Below are 19,542 nucleotides of genomic sequence, written 5' to 3'. Positions count from 1 at the left end.
TGCATATCAATATCAGAAAAAAAAGAAAATATCTGGACTCCAGTCATGATTGTAGGCTCTTTCATAGAAGATCCATCAAGTCTGACAGTGAAGCACATCCAGGGCACAGAGGGATGTGCAGTCTGCCAAGAGCACAGGTACACAATGGGGACTTCAAACAAAGGAACAAAGGAACTGGGCAAGAGCAGCAAAGATCTGCCGATCATTCTTCATGCTGGAACAAGTAATACTGACAAAAATGAAACCAAATAAAACTGATCCTGTAGACCAGCCTCCCAAAAGAAGGAGTATGCAGCAGGAATGTGGAGATACAGAGCCTGGGTTTAATAAGGCGTCTGCAGACAGGTTTTCGTCATTGCTGTTTGTAACACAAGAGGCGATTCAGTGATGTTGGTAGTCTCACTCCTTCCAAAATCCTGGAGAAGATGCTGTGGAGGCAGGAGTAACACTGATGATCCTGGGGTCTTTTGAAATTGATGGCATGAAATGATTGAAATGATTTTGCAAGGAGATCATGACACTTGTCTGCAGTTTAGGCATGTAAACATCCCCTAGTCTAAACCATGTTCTCCCAGTAGTCAGTAGAGAAAAGATGCACTTACAAAGGACTTACCTCATCTGTCTTGGGTGCCCATTTTAATACGGAATGACTTGCCTTTTCAAAGAGACCTTTCTGTCAGATATAGAGGGAACTAAATGGCTTAAATTTGGACAACAAATGCCTACACAAAATTTTATTTATATATGTATATGTATGGATTTAGATTAGATTTAGACATAGATTTTGCTTTTGTTTGAGACTGTAAATAATAGTGTCAGAGAAGCCACTTTATAATAAGACTTAATTATAAGACTTAATATAAGACTTAATATTTCTAGAAGAAAACCTCATCATCTGCATGCAGTGTTACTTGGCCTGCATAGAAGTAGCATATAAATATTTTTGTTTTCAATGATTAAAGTCAGAGGGGGAAAAGGAGTAAGAAAAACATGTTGAAACATTGAGATCTCAATGTTTTAATTGTTATAAGATCTGACCTTTCAAGTGCTAAAAATGTGAAATTTGAGGCTATTTTTGCTACTAATAATATGTATGTTTACATGTCACATTTGGAGCTCTCAACACACAGAGAATTTTAAGTATTGCCAATAAGTATTTGCAAACAAATTCCTTAAAAAGAGGCAATTTAGGTTGGAGTAATCTGCTGTAATTCAGATGCCTACCATTTGGACATTTGATTCCAATGTACTTACACTGCATTCTTTTTACATTTGCTAATAGACCTGTTCTCCTAAGGGCAATTCATCTTTGCTAAGAGAGGCATTTATAATAGGTCAGAAGAATGGCTTTATACCTATTTTCCTTCATTCAGTATCAATCAAGCCTAAGGTAATTGTCTCAGACAATTTTACATATCTTAGGTTTTCAATATCCAAAATGAAGGAAGACAGTCCTACTCTAAATATCCCAGAAAGAGTCAGATCTCTCAAGTATATGGTGTTCCCATCCTCATGGGGAGGCCAGAAAGTGATGTTGGAGCACAGCTGCAAATCGAGTCCAGCATAACATTTTCTGTGCTGTGCTGCCTCCTGTTCCCATCCCTCTGTTTACAACCACAAGCAAGATCAAGTCCAATTTATGTAGCTATTTGTATGCAAATTAGAGGATATTTTCAGATGCATTCAGCTCCATGTAGGAGGCAGGCAGCATTTAAAAATGTGTTTTTTCCCAGGATGATAGTGAAGTTTTCAGTTTCTATTTTGTTCATCCTGCATTTGTTGGCAGGATGTTGTTCCTGACACTGATTTATAAGCATTTTAAAGCCCAATGTGTCATACACTTCCTTGCATCCAACAGAGACTCCATCTATGTTTCCTCTCTTTCTCTGAGACCTGCATCTTAGCCTCTCCATTCTCTTTGCTGGGTCCAGATGTCTCCTCTGTCTCACCAGTCACAAGTCTCAAGAGCCTGCTCCAAACTTGGCACACATCCAATTCCTTTGCACCCCTGCCTTCTCCCATCACTGCCTTATAGGCTCATTTACTTTATCTCCCTGTCCATTATCATTTCTGTATTTCCAGGTCTCCCATCTGCCATCTATGACAATGTCTATGCTGTATCAATCTTAGCTTTATTTCTGCTAAATCTTAACTCTTTTTAATGTATATTTCTACTTCCAGTATCACTATTTCCTGCCCCAAACATCTTTGCTTTTTCCTATCTCTTCCCACATTTATCCCTCACAAGATAATTATTCTCTTGGTTCTTCTAATGTTTTCTCTCTCATATTCTTCCATGCATTGAATTTTAGAAGATTTAGTTATAAGCAGGAGAAAGTGGATGTTTCTTTTCCAAAATGCAAATATAAGAAACCTTTTTATCTTGATCACACCAGTGAATCTAAAGTAACCTCACTGAATCAGTGGAGCTACACTAGCAGGAAATAAAAGTATGATGGCTGTACAGATCCCAGATACTTGCCTCCGCCCTCTAAAACTCTATGCATAAAATAAATTAGTTTCTGTCAGGAAATGGTTCAGGGCAATAGAATTCATCATCTCCCAGTATTGTTGGAGCAGATCCTGGCATGGTTTCAGTACAGAATAGCACTCTCAAAATAGTTCTCTCCTGAGCTCAAGGCAGGAACCATGCTCAGTTTGAATGCTGACACCTGGTTTGAAAGCTAGAAGGTTTAATTGTATGGCCAAAGGCCATTCCATGCCAGCTGTGTCAGAAAACTGTCACAAACGCATCTGATGTTCGTAAAGCTGTATCCTTATAGACACTTCATTGTTTCACACTAAGGTCCTATCTCTATTGGACAGACCTTAGTAAACCATTCCACTCTGAGTAAACAAATAGCTGTCTTGGTAAGCATATCTCAATGCAGAATAAGCTACCCTGAGATCCAGCCTGGACTACAGCTAGCCCACTCTTCTTCAGCCAAAGAACATTTTGAAGCACTCCATTATCAGTGACAAAGACAAACTAGATATGAGTGAAAGGATGCTCTCCAACTGCAAAGGACAGAAGTCAGGCAGTGGCTTCTCCTGACCATGCAGAGGAAAACACAGGAGCCTTGGACGGCAACTACAAGGTCTCTGCCCCCTGCTACCACAATCATTAACATCCTTTCACAGAGATTTCAAGTTCTTCTCACTTCTGACATAGCCATCCTCTATCCTCCTTGCAACATCCCTCTAGTCATACAACCAGAAGCAGGAGTCCTGTGACAGGACTCTACCGGCCAAAGGCATTGTCTGCCAGATTTTTCCAGTCATACTTCCTAATTACTGCAGGTAAACAAAAATTATCTCCCAAAGGTGAAATATTTATACATCACTTGCTATAGACTATTATTTAGTCATTGAATTTACTTTCACATATTTGCATGTTGTCTTTGATACCATAATGGCTGAAAATAGCCAAATTATATGTGTTTTGTTTTGCACCACAGACTTTAATTTTCTGATAGACTGAACGACCAATCTTACACCAGTCAATAACTTACAGGCTCTTATTTAAGTATTTCCACCCAGAAACAGTTAACAAGCACCCAGCAAACTGTCCTAAGACAAAGCTAAGGACAAGTTAATGGTGTAATAAATCAGTCATTACATTAAATTATCAGTTTCCACTGTACAGTATTATTGCTTTATTGATCCCTTCTTAAAGATTTATCACAATAGTATTTTTTTGTGGTTATAGGACACATGGTTGTAATACTACTGGGTGTAGTTTACCTTATGCTTCTGTTTTATTTCTAATTTCATTTAACGCTTGCTGTGGACAAAGAGCCAAAAGTGTTGGAAGCACAACATATGAGGACAGAGAAGGTTACTTTTGCTAAATGGAAGCAGGATAGTAGGCACTGGGGGAGTGAAGGAACCAGAGGCATACTTGTTGTTTGACTCTGAGCTATAAAGCAAATACAGGATTAATGAGGCTGTAAGACAAGGACTCCTTCTAACGTTTTCCCTGTGCAAGAAGTACTAGCCCCAGCTCCACAACCAGGCTATTTGCTTTTCCTGTCTCCACCAATCAAGAGTTACTGTTTCCTCCTATCTGACTGCAGATCTACTTTAATTATTATTTCCTTAAGTGTTTCCATCAAATTGATGCCAGGTTCCAAGAAAAGTACTGTGCCAGTTCTTCTGGAAAGAAATTGACTTGTTTTGGCTGTCACTACAAAGATGTCATATGCATATGTACTGGAAAATATGAGACAGATCATAAACTAAAGCAAGGGTGGCAAAATAGAGAATAAGGCTGTAAAAAAAAATCTTGGCAAAAGTGAGGATGTCCTATCTCTGCAGTGGGAGAGAATTTATTTCTTTATTACCCTTTTTAGGACCCTTTTCTATGTCAGATGGCCACCTCACCCTAGAACAGCAAAGGCCATATGCAATTTTATTGTGCAGATGTGGCCAAAGTACTTGAATCCTCTCCTACCTCAAAACAAGTTTTAAAAATATTAAAAAATTAAATTAACCCATAGGAGAAATTAGGAGCTCACAGGTAACATCATAGCTGGGTACTTCGGGAAGTGGTCAGTATACTGGGACTCCTCTCAGGAATCTTAGCCAGCTGGGAAAGCAGTCAGGCAGGAACCTTATGAAAGTCAAATGCAAAGCTGTAATTGGGGAGGAATAAGCCCATGCTGCAAAACACACTGGGGATCCCCCAGATGGAAAGCAGTTTGCAAAGAAGGACAAAGAGATCTTTATGGACACCATGTTGACCGCTCATGTCTCCTTGTGTAAAGGAAAACCAGCATCTTGGGCTACATTACTGGGAGGTTGGCCAGTACATCTCAGGAGGTGGTCTTTTGCCTTCTGCTCAGCCTGGGCAAGACACATCTGGAGTGTTGGGTCCACTTCTGGGCTCCAATATGCAAGAGAGACATGGGCACACTGAAGTGAGCACAGCAGAGGTTACCAGCCTGGCTGGGGGCTGGAGCACATGACATACAAGGAGAAACTCTGAGACTTAGGACTCTTTGCCTTCAGGAAAAAAAGGTCATTGCTGCCTACAACTACCTCATAGGAGAGCCCAGAAATCTTTGAAGCTGGTCCTTGGAGCTGGTCCTGCTTTGAGCAGGAGGTTGAACTGGAAGCTGATGTCTCTTCAACCTGAGTTATTCTTTTTCATGTGACCCTGCTGTATGAAGGCAAAGACAGAGAGAAAACCTGTGTGCACAGAGACAGCCCTATCCACATGGTGGAAGGAGAAGTAATCTTCCCCTCAGCTTATTTCCTCCCCTCTACAGTGCCAGACTTGTGGGCAGGAAATGAGTTAATAAACAAGAGTTGATGAACAAGTTCATAAACTCAGTTTCTGTGAAGAGCATTGAGAGGGCAGAGAGATGGAATTCACCCCTTTGTTTTCTCTCAAAAATCATGTGGAAAAGTTAGGAGGCCAATCTGAAACAACCAGTTCCAGAGGAAGCACAGTAAGCAGCTAAAGAAACATGGTCTCAAGGCCTGTAGAAAGGCAGGAACCTTCCCTGACTTCTCAGCAAAAAGTTTTGGTCAAAGAACATTCTGGAGATTAAAAAAAACAGGCAGGGAGGGAGGGTAAGGAAGAAGAGAAACAAAATGCTATTTTCCAACTGATGAAACTCCGTGGGACAAATTTGTCAACAAAAGTTGCTCAGTTCCTTCACAGGTATTTTGCTTTCTTGTGACATCAGTTGGAAAAGACCATTTAGAAAAGGATGACATCCTGGGACACCCTAGGTAGCTGCCACATAACAAAAGCGCTGATGCCTGTTTCTTAATTGTAGACAAATATATATAATGAGCAACCCCACTAAGTGACACAAAGGAATGAAGAATCAGGTCTTTAACATATTGAAGGGAGGCAGGCAGTAAAAATGGCATTTTGGACATCAACATAGTTAACTAGTATCTTTATAAAAGCATATATAAGGACAATTTTTCTATTAACAGAGTTTTTTAGTTGACTTTTGTGCTAGTCAACACATCAATTGCAGTGGTCAAAAGAGGATCCTCAATTGCAGTGGTCAAAACCATAACTGAAATACATGCAGACATAATATTAAACATGTAACCTTCTTTTAAACTGATTCTGTCTGGTATCCAACCACTAAGAAAAACATTCTGGTGGTTCAGCCTGTGCTCAGAACCAAATTTCTTGTGCTTTGCTGGTAGCCCTACCCAAATGAGATATTTAAAGTTAGCTTGAGGTATGTCTACATGATCAGCAATCACAGCAAGGGATGTCATGAAATGCAGCTCCACTCAGCTCCATGCATAAGGGATTAGCTTTTAAAAGACACATGGGTGGCAAACAGATGTTATCTCCACATGCACTCCAACCTCTGGATTTTACTAATCTATGAGTTCAGAGCTTCAGATCACACCAGGGCCAAAATACAGAGCGATGTCAAACCAAGTTATCACAGCAAGAGTTTGGGCATTATTAACATTTCATGGTACTTGGGAAGAGAGACATAAATATTCAGTAAAAAAACTGAAAAAATGAAACTAATTGTCTTTCTTTATCAATACTCCATCCATTATTGTCATCTTTACAACTTTTTATCTGATATTCTTTAGTCCTGTCTAGAGGTAAGGGAAACAGAGAGAAACAGAACAGCCAAAATATTAGGATACTTTATGTGAAATATCAAAGTCTTACAAAGAGCGAAGGTGTATTTTTAGTATGTTGATCCAATGTGCACAAAATCTATTAAACTGTTGCTTTTTCTAGCCATTCTATATTTGCAAGCACATTTTCACTCAAAATAGTCTCTGTTTGCCTTAATTTGCTTCAAGGATGCATAAAGAAACAGCAGCTGCTACAAGGAAAGAATTCACATAATGTCAAACAAAATAGTTCTAATCCTGCATAGAAGCAAATAGGAGAAATATGTGGGGTGTTCTCAAAGGGTCCTCCAGTGCCCTCCAAATTCATGGAGCAGATCTGGTCAGAAAATTGGACAAGTTGTTGGATTGTTTTCAACTTTCTTTGAAAGACCCTTTTAAAAATAACTTTCTCTTAACCAAAACCTTCAGGAATTTCAAACACAGAGAATTCTTTAAAAGAAACCACCATGTTTTCCATGGGGAAGCATACATTTCCATTAAAATAATTTTAAATTATTAAAATAAACAATCACGATTGTTTATTGGAAGTGACAATAATTTCCACAAGAAAAAAAAAGGGCAAGATTGAAAAAAGAATTGTCTGAATTGCTGTTACATTGCATCCAATTTTCAAATCCTGTATATTTTCAAACTCTCTAGGTTTGGGACTGGGGTCTTATCTCTGGATCTCAAAAGCAGACATCCCAGGTGCAAACCTGCTGCATAACACTCTTTCTAAGCAGCAAGAGCCCAGAACCCAGCCATCTGAAACAGCTGGATCACATACAGTCAGCAAGACTCCTCCCTCCTTAATCCTTGATGGCATGGAAAAGGAAGTAAATACATACTTTGTGAATGTGATCCTTGCCAGTGCACCGGCACACACCTTATTATTCACAGGCACAAAGATTATGGTCCCTGGCCCCTGGTCCCAGGCCAGCCTGCAGGCAGCAATGTCGTGTGACTTTTCTCCTGACAATGAACAATAGAAAAGCAAAACCTTGTTCTGCCAGACTGACAGGCAGAGCAGAGTATGATGTCACAGGCAGTGGGTGCTGGCTCAGCTCTCGTGTTCACGGGCCCAGTCAGGGTTGATGGCCGTCACGTTAATATTTTGCACATTGGCTATAAATACTGCGCTACAAATTGTCCATGGCACTCGGAGCTGTGCTGGGCTATATGGATGGGCTCAGCTGGACAAAACACATCACATTCATTCTGCCTGGAAGACAGATACAAAAAGGGAAAAAAGTCTGGAAACCATATCTCATATATATAGCTTTACATTGTAGCGTGTAAGTGCCCATGTGAAAAACCACAGAACCTTGAACAAATGCAATTTGTTATTCACATCTGACTGCTTTTCCTGAATTCTGGTCACTAATTCATCTTCATTGGGAGCACCTCTTAATGTTTCAAACTCTACTCAGCTTTCAACAAATGGTTTAAGAACAAGTTTTCCATCTCCCCCTTCAAACGCAGGTTTTATTCCATATAATTATGCTTTCCTGGGGTCTAGAATGAGTCATATTTAATTCTGCAACAGTTGAAGATATTAAATTCAACACAGTACAATTCATTCAGGCTGCAAATTTGAGCTCCATCGCATCAGAAAACTAAGAATCACAATTAGAACATACCTAAGCAGTTTTATTTCTTTCTTTTCTCAGTGTTATATTTTAGGTATAAGTAAAGAACCAAAAAAAAAAAAAAAAAAAAAGAAAGAAAGAAAGAAAAAGATCAGTTTCTATTCTGTATGGAAAAGCTAGCATTGTTTAAATAGTTACTAGAAAACTTAAGTCACTGAAGCCTGGATATCTGGTACTAGGCAAGTCTATTCAGATTCATAGTTTGCATTGCAACATTCCACAGTAGCCAAAAAGAGAAGATAACAAAAAACTGTCATTATGTCACTGTGTAATTTTATAGTGCGATCACTCTTGCCACCCCATTTCCAAAGCAGTCTAACAGAGCTATGAAAGGCGGGGAGAGGGGAAATATGGATCATCAGAGAATGAAGCAGCATATAAAGACTCATCCCAGTAGATTACATGAAGCATATGACAAAGGTTTGCAAAATCCTAAGTACTATGGAATAGATTAAATAAGACATGAGATTTATTATTTCTCATAAAATAAGACCTAAAGAGGTCCCAGTGAATTTATCCAGAGCAGTTTTGAAAGCAAGCAGAAGTAAATGCTTTCTTATACAGCACAGAGTAGCACCCTGGCATTCATTGACAGCCTGTGGAAAGAATCACCACAGGAAAAAGGGTTTAGAAAGTGATTGACTGAATGCACATCAGATAGGTGACACCTCTGTATAATCATCTGCATGCAACTCACATCTCCAAAGCCCCAAAGCAGTTGATTACTGTGAGCTGAAGACTACAGCAAATTCAAGGTCACTCTGTTCACATCCTTATCCTGTCACCCTTTCTCCTAGCATCTGTCACAGGTCATGATTAGAGACAGGAGAGATTTCTAGGCTGATCCAAACAGCAGCATTTAAGACTCAGAATGTATATTTGGTTGATCGATGATAAAATTATTTTGATGTCAAGTGTCTGAACACAGAGGAAAGGATAACCCAGGAACTACTCTGGAAGGGAATGGAAGGGAAAGTGAGATTTTAAGCTCCTTTCTGTCAATTCACCCAGGGACAGCTTGACTGCATAAGGCATTTAGGAGGGTACTGGAGATTTATATTTGTGCACCTGCATCCTTTCAGATAACACAGGATACAATATATGCACAGAGAATATGTATTAAGCATCCTTTTGGGATGAGATGAACAGCAGATACTGGCTTGGACAACTTAAAAAATTATACTATATTTTATCTGACCATCCTACAAAAACATATAAAATTAAGCAGGTGCAGGAGATGTGGGAGGGGAAGGGCAAGGTTTTACTGCCAGCTTACAATCCAGACAGCCACCAGCAGAAAACACAGCAAGTTGCAGATTTGAATATGGCTAGTTCTGCTGGCTGAGCTGCCAGGAGCACTCCTGCATCCTCCACTCAAAGGACAAAGTTATTCCATGCTTTTCCCTGTTCCTACATCCCAGAATAATTTGATGGGGCCCATGTGTGCTGTGAAGTCAATAAAGCAGGTGGACCGGTGAGGTCAGGTACCAGAGAGAGGTATGCACAAAGTGAGCTGGTTGATGGCTCCAACTACTCCTTATTTTCCCAAAAGTTAGTGGAGGCCAGTTAAAATAAGGCTGACATGATGGTGAAAGAGTGACTACCCTGTTTTCTGCCAGCATCCCTGGAAACACAGCTCATAAAATACACTGAATCATATAAAAGTCTTCAAGGATTCAACAAGAGACAGGAAAATTAATTTTTTCTCCATTGGCATCTTTTTTTTTTTTTTTTTTTTTCTTCTGCTAAAATGATGAAACCATACTCTGTGAGTTCTTCTGAAAGTTAAAGACTTTTATTCAAAGAGGACCTGACTCTGCAATCCAGTCATGTTGAGTAACATTTCAAGGGGATTTTGCTGCGACAGCTTGAACAAAAATATATTGTTTTCCTATGAATCAGGCCAGCAGAACGGGTCTTTCAGCTTTTGCCACTGCTGTTGCAATTTTCAAGCTGGCAATCAGGGCAATATGAAGTGTCAAGTGAAATATTTTGTATCCCTTATTCAACAGTATTCTAGAAACTACATGCCATGCCAGCTTAGGGGACCCATTTCTTAAAGTAAGAAAAGGGTTACAATAATAAACTTTACTTCCAGCCTAAAGAAAACAAATGCATGGCACTCCACTGCTAGAATGTTGTGGAAGCAAAAAGCTGTGAGCTTGCACAGCATAAAGCTGCCAAAATTATTATTTTCAAAACCTATCTTCTACTGTTATCACCTCCACAGTTCTGCACCTCGGAAACCCAGAAAAAATAAAAGTAGTTTCATAAAGGGCTTCTCTTTGCAGGTCAGGTAGAGATGTAATCTGATGATCCCTTATAAACGGTTTAGGAAATGCTGTCTCAAGTAAAAAAGCTTTCCCCTTAGCTCTTTATGAAGACTAAAGAACGTTGCACTGTAAAAGCAGAAATAACCTTAACATAGGAGTTCTGAATGTAGGTTATTTCTTCTAAAAGCATCCCATAAACCACGCTGCCTTTTTCTGTAGTGCTCCAAAGAGGCATCTCAGGGCCCACCTCTTGTGGAAGGGAACCAGGAAGATTTGGGTTGGTTTTAACCAGGGTAGTGGTGGTGGCAGTAAGGGTGTCACTCTTGGGTTGCCAGGGGACAAATCGCAGGGTTCGGAGACAGAAAGGGTCACTCTGCAGCGCAGGGGAGAGCACTGCTGCTCTGCTTGATTCTCCTGGGAAGGCCAACTTTATGTCTGCTCTCCTCAGCCCCACGGGGGAAAATAAGAAGTCCAAAGCACAGCACAGCAATAAGAACATTTTTTTCAGACAACATTTCCTTATGGGCTCTGCAGCCTCTGTCTGTGTCTTTTTCAATGTCCTTGGTGTTTGAGGCTATAAAATTCCTCATCATGAGGTTTTTAATGCAAGAAAGACTTTCCTACAAAATGTAGAAAAGTCACTGTTCACCTCATAAATATGTGAAGCAACTGATATTTTATGGTGCCATCCATGCCTCATCAAGCATTAATGTATTCCTTGTAAACACGTATTCTTTACTTATTTAGGACAATAACAGTGCCACGTGCCAGACTCACCATTAAATCCTGGTTCCTCTATTTGTAATGGGCTGTAGCAGATGTTTTATCCTCAAAGAATATCCTTCATTCCATTTTCTGTGCTAAACACCCCAAAAATCCTACATTATTGATCTGTACCAGTTTTCCCTCATTGCCTTTCAAATTACCACACAGAAAGCATTTTGCTGCAGCCACGTGAATAGCTGTTGGTAGGTGAGTGATTTATATCCCCTCACAAGAATGACTGAGAATCACATCAATGATTTAAAATGTAGCCAGTGACAGAAGGTGGGAGGGTGGGAGAGGGGAAGAGAGGGAGAGGAAAAGAAGGGAAAAAACCTCATAAATTACAAACACATCATCATGAATCTCCCTCAGGCTATAAACATCTCACACTTCAGCAGCCTGAACCAGGGCTGTTTCAAGAGCTGGATGTGACACCTCTGCTCAGGTCAGCCACGTGCCCTCAAATCAAGTGTGGGCTGTAGCCAAGGCTAGGCTTGAAGAAATACAAGTGGAGGGATGGTTTTAAGGGGCACACCAGCCCTCCATGCAAATGTCACCTTAGCCACAGGACTTCTTCATTAAAGCATCAGGAAACACAATTTCTACCCATTAGTCCCGTGAACATGCTTGAGTGGTTGCCAGAGCTAAGGGTGGGCTATGAGCTCTCTGCAACTGCCTCCTTTTTTTATCTTGTTTTGCACACTGTGAAGTGAGACCAGGAGAAACCAAATAAACTGCAGTTCAGTTAGTTTCATTTTATTTGGTTATTTTAAGAATAATGGCATCATATCTTCCAGAGACTACTGTGTGTAGCTCAGCCAGGGGTCTAATAAACATATGTCCTCTTCTAAGAGCCTATCAACAAGATAGATAAACCAACCTGTCCACATGAAACTTTGTGCAGCTTGGCTTAGAGCACAGTTTGTGTCCAGCCTGCTTTCTAGAAAGCTGGTCTGCAGTTAAAAGCACAAGTTTATAACACCTTGTCTCTAATACACATACACACAAACCCATTGGCCCACACCACCCTGTCTGTACGTGCCTGTGTCGTATATCACCCTGTGGGTGAGACTGAGCCAGAATGTGCCACCAGGCAGGGAAGAGGTCTCTTTCTGTGCTTTTAATAAGTTTCATTGAATAAAGCTTCATCTGCAATTGGGAAGCTGAAATGTGAATAAAAATAACTCCTCTCACAAATCAAGCAAATAGATATTCCCCTGGATACTATTAGTGGGATTCAGCTCAGCAGAATAAACCCACAATAAATATAATCAGAGATACAGAGAGAATGTCTGTTGATGAACTGCACTGTAATTTTATTTGATGTTTTTTCATAAAATTGTGGGTTTCTACCTGCAGTACTTTGATTAAGGGGTATATATTTTTACTAGCAGCAAGGTTGCATTTCATGTCTAGATAGCTTTGTGGACATCAGGTGAGATGTTCCTCTTTCACGTGCTTCTATAATTCAGAAAAAAAAAATGTGTTTTCTCTATTAGTGCTTTCAGACAAGATGCTAATTGATTTTCAGGTTACTCTTTTCATTTTCTGATTCTTTCTTTGACTGTACAGAGTTAAACAACATTATTTGTTTTACTCTGGGTGATTTACAGGTAAAAATTTTATTGATTTTGCTTTTCAAACCTGCTTTCTGCTGAATGTGTTGTGTTGATTTTACTATCGATTTGTATTAGACAAGTTTAGATTTCACATGGAAACTATATGTGCCTAAAATCACGTATCCTTGATACTTAGATGAATTATACACTACACTGCATCCTATATAATATACAGTATCACACATTGCAATATGTAATGTTGCATGTTGTAATATGCAATTATTAAATAAAATGCTAAATATATTGCATTGTGAGACTGCTAAAAAGGGCAGTGTAATTGGATAACAAGTTCTCAGTTCTCAGCTAAGGGGCAGGATCTGGAGTTGGAAATTCATTTAGGCACAGCTTAGTTTCAGTCACCTCATATATGCACCTCACACCACTGCCAAGCCAGTTTTGCCTCATGCTGCTTGTCAGCCTGTGCTATCCTTCCCACTTGTTTCATGCAAAAATGGCTTCATCTACTCTTATTCTAAAGAAGTTTTCATTTTCTCTAGCCTCTCTCTAACCAGAAATCAGCTTCCTACATTCCCACTATTCACAGCATCTCCAGCTTTGAGGCGCTGCTGACAAAATAACTTGAGATGAGACATCTCATTTTCATGAAGTAAGTCATACCAGCAAAAAATTCTGAGTTCTGATTTGGGGGCAACTGAACTTGTCCTGATTCAATTCCAGTTCAACGAAGCTTCACAATAAAGGCTCAGTTTCAGGATTGGTCCTGATGTATGGAGCAGTTGGTAAGGATTTTTAGCTTTGTTTGGACTCAACTGCTTGAGTCTAAAACATATTTCAACTGAAAAAGACAGTTCTGTTTCCTGCTTTTGGGAAGAAGGGATTTATGATTGCAAAACTGCATTTGCTAATGCATGGAGAATCCTATGGAACCTTAATAGTGGTGATTTTATGCCATTGTGAGTTTAGAAAATTATTATCATATCCTTTATTAATTTGTTAAATTGCCATAATAAAATGTGTTGTTACAGAGAAAAAAAAAAAAAAAAAAGAAGCCAGAAGCCACTGTGAGTACTTTCTGAACAATAAACCATATATTCAACAAATGCAATTCAGGAAATCAGTTGTACCAAAGGTTGCTTTATGGTGTTAGGCACAGAAAATATGGCCCTGTTAAAAGTCCATGATTGTTTTGCTGTTAACTTCAAATGAGCTGGGATTTCATCTTCTTGGCCTTTCTACTGGAGAAAGTCTATATAGGTTTGGGTGCTGGTAACACCAAACGTCAGGGAAAACAAAAGTTCAGTTTTGCTCTGAAATTTTCATCAGATCTCAACAGCACCTCAGTATGGAAAACGAGACTAATATTTTCTTAATCCAAGACCAGAGGCTCTCACTTTCTGCTAAAGTAGAAGAGAATGGGAATTTCCATCTTGTTGGCCTGCTGAGGCATACAGAGATATTTGTGCTTTGTCATGTGGACCAGCTCTTGAAGGATAACCACTGGTGTATGTGTGGCACGGGCTCTCTTTGGCCAGCACAGACAAAAGGCTGTTCATCTTTCCTTTTCTTTCAGTTAATCTAATGAGGGACCAGTCCAAAAAATGAGATGTGCACCATTGAGTTCTACCCATCTGAATGCTGGAAAATACAATAATCTGCAAGATTATAAGAATGCTGCAAAATACTATAAATATTAGGAAGTTCCGTTAGAACAAAATATGCCTAGAAATCATTACAGGCAGAGATGGGGAAAGCTTAGCAATTCATACTTCCAGTTCTGTGCTCAGTTCCCCTGACCAGACTTCCTCTAGTCAACATAAATGGTCTCTGAGTGCTGATGTTTACAGCTCAGATGTGTTCAAAAACATTGCAAATATGAGAAGAAAAATTTCTGTGGTATAAAGTGCTACAGATATATTTTACTGCAAGGAAACCTTTGTATTTCTTTTTCCCCATTTGGAGAAAGGAGGGAGAGAGCAATAGTCTTCATAAACTGGGAAATAAATTGAGAGAGAAACATCCAAGTTAAGTCACCAGGGTAAGTCAAGTGTGTCTGAGAGATGAAAACCCTGGGCCAAAGGAAGATAGAGCCTTGCAGAGTTTAACCTTGAAAAAGTGCCTGAAGAGATCAACATAGTAACAAAAACAAACACACATGCTGTATAGGGAATGTTGGGTATGAGGGCATCTCAAATATGTATCTAAAGAGCACAGAAAGTGCAAAAATGAAGAAAAAAAATGTTCTGTTAGCTGTGGTTTTCCTTTAAACATTAATGCAAAACCAACATTTCTTACAGTTTCTTCCAGTCGTTAGCAGTGGATGCCAGGAATGCAAACGAGCAGCTGCCCTTCCCAGCCCCTATGTTGGATTTTACATAGTTGAGAGAATCTTTAGACCTTAGAGCATATTTATTCTTTGATTTCTTTTGCTAAAACAGACTGCAGCCTGGGTAAACACTGAGGAGGGCATGGAGCCAAGCAGTTTAGTCTACATAGGCAGCTTTTTGTTTCTCCAGCCTTCATTGAGACTTACAGCTGAGCAGTTAAAAGAAGTGGATGCACCCTGGAGAATTGATTTCAACCCACGCAAACAAAGCTGAAATCTGTGAAGTTTCCTTCCCACATCCAGATTCAACTAGTTCAATTGTCAATGTGTATCTCAGATGATTTGGGCAACACATTAAATAATCTGTCACAAGCACTTGCCACCACCCCAGACCTACAAGGTCCAGGTCTGATCTCAGTGCACTTTATACTAGCACAGGTTTTTTGGCACTAGCAAAGTTTCTTCTGATTTATATCAATATAAAGTTGCACCAGAATGACCAAGGGCCACAGTACCAGCTTTGACTTTGACTATTTTAGATAAACAATTTGCTATACCATTCCTCACCTGGAATGGTTTGAGCTTGAGCTCATAAAACCCCAAATCACACTAATAATTCCTGTCTATTAATAAACTCCTGCCCCAAGTCTGAAGCAATCTGAGAGAAACCATAAATTCTGAAGTACACCTAAGTATGTAGCCCACATTTTATGGATAGCCCCTACTTGTACTTCAGACAAATTTATAATGAAGAAGAATCAAATATAAATAAGATCGCTAACTTTCAGGTTCTTGATTTCAGTAATTTAATGTCGCAGCGCGCCGTCGCGGGGCGTGCTGGGCGACGAGTGCAGGGGCACGACTGTTCCCCTGCGAGTTCTGCAATCCCAGCTATCGGCAGGTTCGGCACAGGGACAGATAACGAAGACACGGGTCTTGGGGGAAACCAGAGTGTATTTATCGGATGGACAAGATGGAGCCCCAAGACAAGACTCGGGGGGGGTGAACAGAAGTTTTATACAGTAACTCAGGAGGAGGGGTACAGGAACATTAACCAATGAGGGTAAAGCTGGGGAGTGGTCTAAGGTGGGAGTAAACTATTATAAACCTATCAGGAGAAGTAGGGGAGTGGAATAACACAAAGTAACAAATAGGGTGTCGAGTATAACAAAATAGACAGGGAACACTCTGGAAGGAAGGGTAGGGATAGGGAGGATTGACAAGGAACATTCTGGAGAAAGGGGTGGAGAGAGGGAGGACTGACAACTTGGAATGGAGGAGGTTAGGGAAGACCTTGGGAAGATTGGCAGCTCGGGAGAGGAGGGGATTAAGGAGGAACACCGGGGGCAGACATGAACTTTAAACAAAACACACTACAACAATTTAAATCATTTTAGTGACATTTTACTGTTTGGTTTTCTGCAAAACAATTCTGTATTTGCAGAGATTTCTTTTAGGCAGCACTGCTGCAGCTCCCTACAGTCCATAGGAAGTCTGAGTAATTACCTTTTCTTTTGGGATAAACCTCCTATTTTAGCTTTATTGAGAGTGTAAATAAAAATCAACTGCTGATCGCAAGCTGAATTTTGCCCAGCCTGAGACAATGTATGCCTATATTTAGACAGATGAATGAAATATACTTACAGAAAATCCACTTGTTTTGTTTGAGTTGTATGGCATATTACAGACTGAAGCTACTCAGAAGTTTGGAGGAAGAGCCAGTGGTGAGGAGTTCATGAGTGGTGTAAAGCTGAGACTGGTAAAGCTGGAAGGGTATTCTACCTGCAGAAGAGGAAGAGTTCTACAGCATAGGTATCTTTAGGTTCTCAATTTGTATGTCAATATGTGTGCTTAAATATATACCTCTCATTTCAGTTTTGGGAGCCTAGGCTTAATATTGTTACACAAAAGTTCGGAGATAACAAAGAACAAAAGGAAGAGGCAATTTACATATCATTTAATAAATTCATATGTATCATATCTACATGCATACTACATACATTGAAATATGGGTTTATGACTTCTTTCAATCCAAACAACCTAGAAATAATAAAAAGATCTGCATATTAAATGTTTTATGCAGAAAAATGTTTTAGTATAATTCTATTCACTCTCTTTATGCAGGCATATCTGGTTATCTTTTAACTTACATAATAGGTTGATAAAAGTTTTAAGCATGGTGTAATAACAGAAAACCTAATATTGGAAACACTGTAGGAATAGGGAAGGGAAAGAAGGCCATATTTCAAAAGGCTTTTGAATATTATTTGTGTAATAGATTTTCAGTTGAAGTAAACTAATGCTTAGTATCACCATTATAAGGACTGTATTTTCCTAAGACTTTGTTTCTAAGTGCCTCAAAAGAAAAGTCTATACTGTCATTTTCCTCTGTTTGCCATGAATGTTAGAGCAGCAAACAGTTGATCACAGGATCTTATAGACAAAAATGGTTGTGCCAAATGTGCTTAACCTAGAATGTGTCTCCATGAAATACATAGCAGAGCAATAGTCCTCCTATTCTAAGCTTGAATCCATATTAAGGCAGAAAATAAATTTTTTTATTTGTCAAATTTTTCCTAGTAGGTTATGCCTTTTGATAGACCAATATTATGTCCTTTTACACCACAATGGATCTACACTACATTAGGACATACCCGATGTTTAGCATAGGTTATAAGCTTGCACTCTTCAGCACAACTTTCTAGTAACTGTTTTTGCCAATTTTTCTCCAGGGCAATTAGGTTTAGGTCACAGTAACTGACTGTAATTTTGTCTCAGTAGCTACATCTGCAGTATATTTAAAGCAGAGGTCCAAGGCCAGCTTAGATTTTCCTGTAATAATATCCTGTGCTCACATGAGAAAATGAAGACCTTTGCATTGGACCAACAGGATCTGCCCAGTGGCAAACTGACACAGGGAATAGAAAAGGAAAAATAAAACCAAACCAGGCCTTAACTCTCTGCAAGGCCCTGGTCTCTTAGAAAGCAGCATAGATGCAGCCAGTCTCAGAATCTCAAAATCTCCTTTTCCTCAGTGTATAAAAAAATTGAATTGTACTGTTGCAATGCAGCATGGACCCCAGGAAGCCCTGGCTGGGATCCCAAAGCACTGCAGGTGGCTGGGAGCATTCAGCAGGGTGCTCTACACCACAGCACAGCTCCTGGGCTGGAGCTGGGGGTCTGCTCAAATTTGGACAGAACAAGCCAGTACCTGTCTGCTCTGTCACATAGACACAGCCCAGGAGTGGCAGCTGCTTTGACTCCTTGCTCAGTCACTGCCTGGGAGACAGAGAAGCCTTTGAAATTATAAATTCATTCCAGAACTGCTAGCAACAGCTTTTAAAATTCTTGCCAAAAAGATGCTTGTTTATATGATTGGGGACACACATTTAACAGAAGGGAGGGGAACAAAGAGGACATGAAAAAAATGAAAGAAAATGGGTCATTTTTTCCCTTAAAGAAACAGTGAAAGTGATTATTCTCAGGTTGTTCAGCAGTTCAGGATTGCATCACTTAAACAAAACTCTTTCAAAATCAATATAAACTGTGGAAAAGTCTTATATTAACACTGTTAGATTTTTTTTTTTTGTTAGATGAAACAGGGCAGACAGATACCAACTAGAACATGAAGAGGGCAAGAACTACTAAATGCATCTCCTAATATTTCATTTTTTCTCTGATGAAGCTGGGATCCATTTTGAAAAGGTGTTATAGTAAATAAAGTGTTGTTAATAAATCTGACGACTCTGTAGTAACAGCTTTTTCCTTCTGGTGAAAACTGTTGGGTTTTTTTCTCCTTATAGAAATTATCAGCAGAAGAAAGATATAAACCTGTATTTTATTTGTTATCAAAAAAAGATTCTTTTTTTTTTCCAAAAAGTAACATTTGATAATATTGTCTAGTTGAGACAGTACCAAGTTAGGATACAAGTTAGGACCTCTCCTGCTTGTCTGCTGTGTTCCTGTGAAATGAGAAGTATCATCTCTTCATTCCTTAGTTTTCTCTGTAGCCTAATTTACAAAGTGTTTGGAAAAGTATTGATGTAATACCTGCATTTTGTCTTTACCTAAGAGAATCAGGTTGGACAAATGTCACTAGTGTAAAAATTACATTTGAAGGAACAAGATCAGTGCTGATACCCAAATAATTACAGTTATCTTTTGAATCTCAGCTGAGATCCTGACAGCTGGGAAAACCAAACAAACATTTGTTTCGAAATGAAACTTGAAAACTAATGAGAAAAAAATCCTGGATCACTTCAGTGCTATTTGTACTATTGCTTCTCACAGTAAAAGCATATTTTGGGCCATAGGACATGGTGAATTATACCTACCTCATG

General features: G+C 39.4%; 1 long non-coding RNA gene across 1 annotated transcript; it reads right to left on the bottom strand.

The window, feature by feature from the left end:
- Positions 1-348: 348 nt before the first annotated feature.
- LOC128802366 (uncharacterized) lies at positions 349-7,577 on the bottom strand. The gene is made up of 3 exons (XR_008435385.1): positions 7,499-7,577; positions 614-673; positions 349-428 (listed from the first exon to the last, which is right to left on the bottom strand). It is a non-coding gene; the product is annotated as an uncharacterized LOC128802366 (long non-coding RNA).
- Between the last annotated feature and the right edge of the window lie 11,965 nt (positions 7,578-19,542).

Source organism: Vidua chalybeata, chromosome 2 (assembly GCF_026979565.1).
Source record: "Vidua chalybeata isolate OUT-0048 chromosome 2, bVidCha1 merged haplotype, whole genome shotgun sequence".
In the NCBI taxonomy this organism is placed as follows: domain Eukaryota; kingdom Metazoa; phylum Chordata; class Aves; order Passeriformes; family Viduidae; genus Vidua; species Vidua chalybeata.
The sequence above is the reverse complement of the archived record's forward strand: the minus strand, read 5'-3'. Positions and strand labels throughout refer to the sequence as shown.